Genomic DNA, 6,366 nt, shown 5'->3' with positions numbered 1-6,366 from the left:
GGGAAGAAGTCTAAAGGTTAAAAGACTACAAACACGTCCTTGCAGACAGTGGCCTCCAAATAACCTGTGTGACTACACAATGGGGAACGTATTTAAAAAATTGTGGAATAAGGTAATGGCCAGCAGTAGGCTTAATGATGTTATTTATTGCAAATCTAGTTCATCAGCATTTTCATACCTGTAAAATATCCACTGAACACTGTGAAAACAAATGTCAGTTATGAAGTGTATACACCCAGAATAGGATTCTCTGAACGTGACTTCTTTTGTCTTCTTTCTTCATCTCAGGCAATCATGGGAATCCTCATATCTGACTGACATACTTCCTAAAGCTCACTGCATGCATCCCCTTGATAATGTTTCTCCTGCACACAATTAATGTCTACATATGTGATATGTTTGCAGTATCATTGTGGATATCTGCACTCAGATTCCAAATAGTCGAATTACCCATTGCCACTGTCAGGAAGAATGCTCTTTTCTTTCTCTGTTGGTTAAAATACACTTCCCTCTGTATTAGATTCAGGCTTGCCCAGTCAATCTACACACTTATAGCTCCAGGATTAATCCATGTAATTCACAGTTAAGCCAGGAAATTGTCAAACTGGCCCAGTGAAGACCTTCCACGCAGCACTCGCATCAACAGCTGCCCTTGCTTTTTGTGCTGGCAGCCTGTTGAATTTTATGTCAGGCTTGGATCTGTTACTCTCCTTTTCAAAACTTCTCATAGCCTATACGGGCCATTTCAGCTGAGAGTGGTTAGGAAGATCTCAGGCAGTTATATTGCACTGGAGTTGCTGAGTTTTCACCCGCAGGAGTGAGAGCATGTATGCAGAAGATAACGGCTTCTTAGTAAAAAAGTCCTCCTAGAGACATGCTGCATGCAAACTTAGGTGCCCTCAGGATAGATAAGACCCTTTAAACTTGTCTTCCATAGTTCTACTGCCAAAAAGGGAAAATGTGTATCTTTACTGAGATAAAGAAGAAGGAGAAACATCTTCAAGATCAAATTAGTAAGAGGAGCCAGATATAATAGAGGTGAACAGCAAAGGGGTTCGATTACTTCAAATCTTTTTATTGAAAAATGCCTGTTTGCAAATATTCTCACGCAAATGTTTTGCCTTATCAAGCTTCAATAAGTACCAAAAAAAGAAAGAAAAGAAATTCTATTGGTCTTTCATTCTTTACAACAAATCGCATACTCTTGGTAGAGGTACCTTTTAGAGAATTATTCTGAGTATCTTGAGTTCTTTTCAACAAATAATGCATGAAAATGCATGAAGAAAGGCATATGGCTGAATGCAAATAAACCCCCAAATCCTCAAATGGCATTGTACTCTCCAGACTTTGTATTCTCAAAATTGCTATTTTTTAAATGTCACTAGGCACTTCTGGTCTCCTAACTTTGATAATTCTTACCGTGTCTAGGAGGGCTGGCTTTGTTTCTCATTAGAATAATATGCTAGCTCTGTCATTAGCATATGGAGAAAGGAAATAAGATAGTGAGGACACTGCAGGAAAAGTTTCATTGTGATTTATTAGAGGAAAAGAAAGAAATAGGAGTAATGAAAGAAAAAGCAGTAACAACAGAAAGATTGAAAGAATGTGTGTGCACGTGCGCATGTGTAATACAGTTGAGTTGTACTGTGGGAGAAGGAATACAAGCACAGACTAACTTTTTGTGTTTCATTTTGATGCAAAAGTGGGGATGCAACAGTGGAGACAGAGCAACTCTTCCAGGGTGTAAACGAGCAGTAGTCTAACTTCAAATATCCCAGCCATGAGTCAGCTACATGTTCTAGCCTGGGTCCATTGCATTGCACCCCTGCACCTTGTGTATACTCATGTACCCACCCACAGTTACAGCTACTAGCTAGAGTTAAGAATTTCCATCATTTCATATTAAAATGGAGCTCTTTTAAAAAGTATCCCCCAAACTCCCGTCAGTTTACCCTAATGTTTTCCATGATAGATGTCTATGGAATATTTCCTTTCTAATAATTTTTAGTTTATAAATCATTCAGCCATATTGAGCAAAACAAAAAAAAAGGTGTATGTTTGGGCAAAAGGAAACAGAATGGTACCTCTGTTTACAAATTCTCTAGCTGAGACGCTCTTGTACTTGTGTGCTTTGAAAAATTCTATTAATTATTAAAGAAATTAAAAGAAAAAAATCTTTGAAGGCCTTTTAAATGCAAAGACACCACCTCTGGCTCTGGAAGTCCCTGAGTCAAAATCCCAGGGAGAATGTAGCTGAGGACTATCTCCTGTGCTGTTCTTATACCCTCCCTCATCACTTGCAGTTGGCCACTTTCAGAGAGGGATTTGTGCTTTGACTGGCACAGCTGCACTAATATAACCGAGAGGAATTATTATGTTCAAATCATGACCATGACTTTTTGCTGTATTTGTGAGAAGGCAGTCACATCTGGACAGGTTGCATACCTTCAAAACCCAGAAGTATGTTGAAGGCTGGTGATTAAAATTCTCTGAAAAATTCATTAGCACTGAGCATGATCCATCCCCAACGTTTGTACATTTTGACCAGTCCAAACCTTCTTTGCTCTGTTCAGGTGTGGAAAAGGACTTCCTCTTTAGTTACTACTTGCTGTACCTCAATTCCCTGTCTGGAATGTGAAGATAGTAATACCACTTACCTCAGAGGCTGTGGGTGTGTGAACCCCATGTCATGGGCTAATGTGACAGCTTGAGTGAATGTAGGCTTACTTGGGAGTGTAGGTGAGGTCATGCAAGGTAGCTAAAGGAAGAGGTTAGGTGCCTTCATTTACGGTGGAGTACATGTGGGGACATGGGCAGGTAGCGTAGAGCTGTAACTTTTCAGCTTAGCTTTTCCTGCAGTAACCAATTTCTCTGCCCATACTCAGTCATGCAAAGTCATAGACAACAGTCATACAAACTTATGGGGTTTTATTCAGTGATGCATTTAAGTGATGCATGTGGCATGAGGCCACATACTGAATGTTGAAAATGAAATAAAAGTTTAAATGACAAATCATCCAGCGATCATCACATTATTTTCCAATCCTTGATATTTGGTACATTTTCAATATACTGCATGAAGCAAAGACTTTAGTCCAGATATGTAGTTTTGTAATAATATATCATGACACGTACACAAAAGAAGGCTGAATTAAGATGACATGACAACCTTTATTTTTTGTTGCTATATTTTGCAATTTTTATGTTTTTCAGCACATTTTAGTATAGAAAATAACAGCCAAAGCTCTATTTCAATAAACTTAGAAAAGAGAATCATTAACTTTCTAAGTACAAGTCATGTGACTATGTATCTGTTTTGCCTCTGCTACCTAACGATTTCCCTTCATGAACAATGAAAAACCTGGAAATCTGCTCAAAGTGGAAAATGGTAATTTTTAAAAAGAAATAATTTTGTCAACTGCAAAACCAGCCTCTTTTTTCATTAAAAAAAATCAAAACTAAAGCCCCAATTGTTTTCTTGCTATGACTTCTGAGGAAGTGATTTAATCTTTCTGTGATATAGTAGTTATTGTGGCAGATATTTTCTAGCTTTGTTAGTTAAATCTCCTTACAATGAGAGCTATATTAGGAAAAATAAATGTGTGCAAATTATTGGTAAAAATTACTTCTACTTTGAATATGAACAGGGATCTAAAGGCTTTGTACAGACAGTCTAATTTTTCATCTACAGCGAGATATGAATTTTCATGCTTGCAGACAGAGAAGTGCAGCCAGATCCCTTCAAACTATGCAGCAGCCCGTGTAGCATATCAGATCAGGGCCTGGACTCTGGGGAGGGCACCTGTAAACCAAAAAGGCACCTGTAACGTTTTCAGTGGTAGTTAATGAAGCTGTATGCCCCTTGTGACAGAATTAAATATTCTCACCACTCACCCTAGCAGTCACAGGATGCTTGGAAGCAGCTGTCAATACAGCAGACATAAGGGATGTTGTAAATAGGTCAGATAAACAGGCAGCAAGTTCTCTTTCCTTCCTCTTTCTTCCCTGCCACCCTGCAAATCCTTGCAACCTGAGTACATCAATTGTTGGAATAAAAACACAGACCTCAAAGAAGCACCAAGGAAAGAGATATCACTACTCTAGATTTCTCTATATTGTTCATGGTCTAAAACATGAAACTTTCTGCTTAATTTTTTTTTTCTAATTTTGCAAATGGAAACATTATTTTTTGAGACTCTCAGGAATTGTGAAAATGTAAATGGAACAAACTTTAACAGCGTTGATGTAAATTTTATGTCTTCTCAAAAATCAGACAATTGCAAAGATTACGTACATACTGGGAGACACTAAATTTGGGTAAAAATTGGAGTGGAGTTACTACATTTTTATCAGAGCACTCAGGGGGAATAAATGTGTTTTCCAGGTTACACATAAAGCATGATTGCTTTTATGGAATGACTCTGTAACCCAACAATTCAATGTAAAATCTATACAGGACTTACGGGACTGGGTTACCTCCACTCTCACCCAGTCCCTTTATCAATATGGGATCCCATTTTTTAAGATTTTGTATGAACAGGGAAAGAGGGTTGCCATGGAATTTACTTCAAGGTAAATAACTGTGTCATCTGCAAGAACCAGTAATTCTCAGGCTGTGGGCAGTTCAGTCGTGGGCCTAAGAGTCTGCGTATGTAATATTGAATAAAAGACACTTCTTTCCAACCATTTATTCATCTAAACTAGATTACATCTGTAAGATGATCCAGTCAAACAAGCACCATGCGATGGCTGTAGAGTGGAATGTTAAAATGTGTGCTGAATTCCACTTGCTGCTTATATATCTGTACTGTGGGTATATAGCCTAAAAAGGTTTTCAGACTCTAATGCAGAGAAAAGCTTGTTAGATGCAGTGATGCAATTAGATATTTTCTGGCTTGAAATATGCTTTGTTTGTATCCTCTCTGTAAAAACCAGAGATAATCTAGGGCATTGGCTTTGACCCTTCTTGTTTCTTTCCAACATTGGGAATAGATCTGTTCATATCACTTTGGTCTTCAATGATGTAATACTTCAAATATTCAGAATCACATGTGAATTTTCCACTGAGGGGATTTGTAATGTGTTTTGAAGACCAAACAAGTGGAATTAAACTAGAATTAATTTGTAATTAATAGAATCTCTTAAAAAAACCTCCTCTTTCTTATTGGTTCACATGAAAATTAATTGTGCCATTGCCTGTTGAAACCTTAACAGATGGTACAATAACACTTAAAAACAATCCTGCCACATACCACAACTGCTTTTAACTCTAGGATGTTATGATTAACTTGAGTGGTCTAGATGAGCTTCCCATCCCACACCAGTGGCATTTGTTGTCAGGGTTTTAAATATTACATAAAGAGAAGATACCCTACATTTATTTTGGACTTCCTGAACTCTTTTTTTCTTAGTGTCTGAGAAGGTGATATATTCACATTAATTGAAATTATGATTATGTGCAGCTGAGTCACGTGATATAGAAGTTGAAGGCTGTGAATTGATTTGGTTTATTATTTCCAATGTGTTGCTTAATCTGTCATGAGGCAGGATGGATTTTCTATTAACTCATGCCAGTACGAGTGCTGTGACTATGTTCTGAATAGGCAGCAGGGCTGATGTCTCCTCCTTGGGTGTGAGTCCTAATGAGGCCCAATGATAATTGATAATTCATATCTGTAGACAGGAGCCTTTGTCCTACACAGGAGCTCTCCATGATCTTCCCAAACCTTGTGGGTTCCCTGTAGGAAGAGGATACCATGATAAGATGTAAGGAAACTTCTATAAACCAGAGGAGGCTACCTGATAACAACATTCAGCATACCTGTGAATTTAATCAGAAAATACTTGTAAGGTTTGATCTGACAAGATGACATCTAGAGCTTTGGGGAAATGTGGATGTAAGCCACCAACTATGAATTCAGCATTATAATCAGAAACTCAGGAGGAGAAAAGGTCTTCAAGAGAGGAGGATCTGAAGTGGCAGGACCTGTAAGTGTTGTCTTCATTCACATTCTTCCTGGTACCTCAGGCGTGAGTAGAAGTTCTCCATGGAAAAAGTATAGTGATTAGTTGCAATATGTTGCTATGGAAGATTGTTTGAGGAAACAAATAAAGGGGGAGGTGGGAGAAAGAACATGACCAACAAAAAAAACCCCTAACGTAATACTACATATACTTTAACAGCTATCCTTGCTAAGCATAAGCATTTACAGAAGAGACATAACAGCCATAAAGCTTGAAAGAGTTCAAGTACTGCAGGTTTGGAACACTGAGTCACAGATGATGAGAGGGAAAGAAGTCAGTCACGAGCATGGGGACATCCACAGTACAGGAGTCCCTCTAAACAATGCTCGCCAAGTGTCTTCA

This window comes from Aquila chrysaetos, chromosome 2 (assembly GCF_900496995.4).
Source record: "Aquila chrysaetos chrysaetos chromosome 2, bAquChr1.4, whole genome shotgun sequence".
NCBI lineage: Eukaryota > Metazoa > Chordata > Aves > Accipitriformes > Accipitridae > Aquila > Aquila chrysaetos.
The sequence above is the reverse complement of the archived record's forward strand: the minus strand, read 5'-3'. Positions refer to the sequence as shown.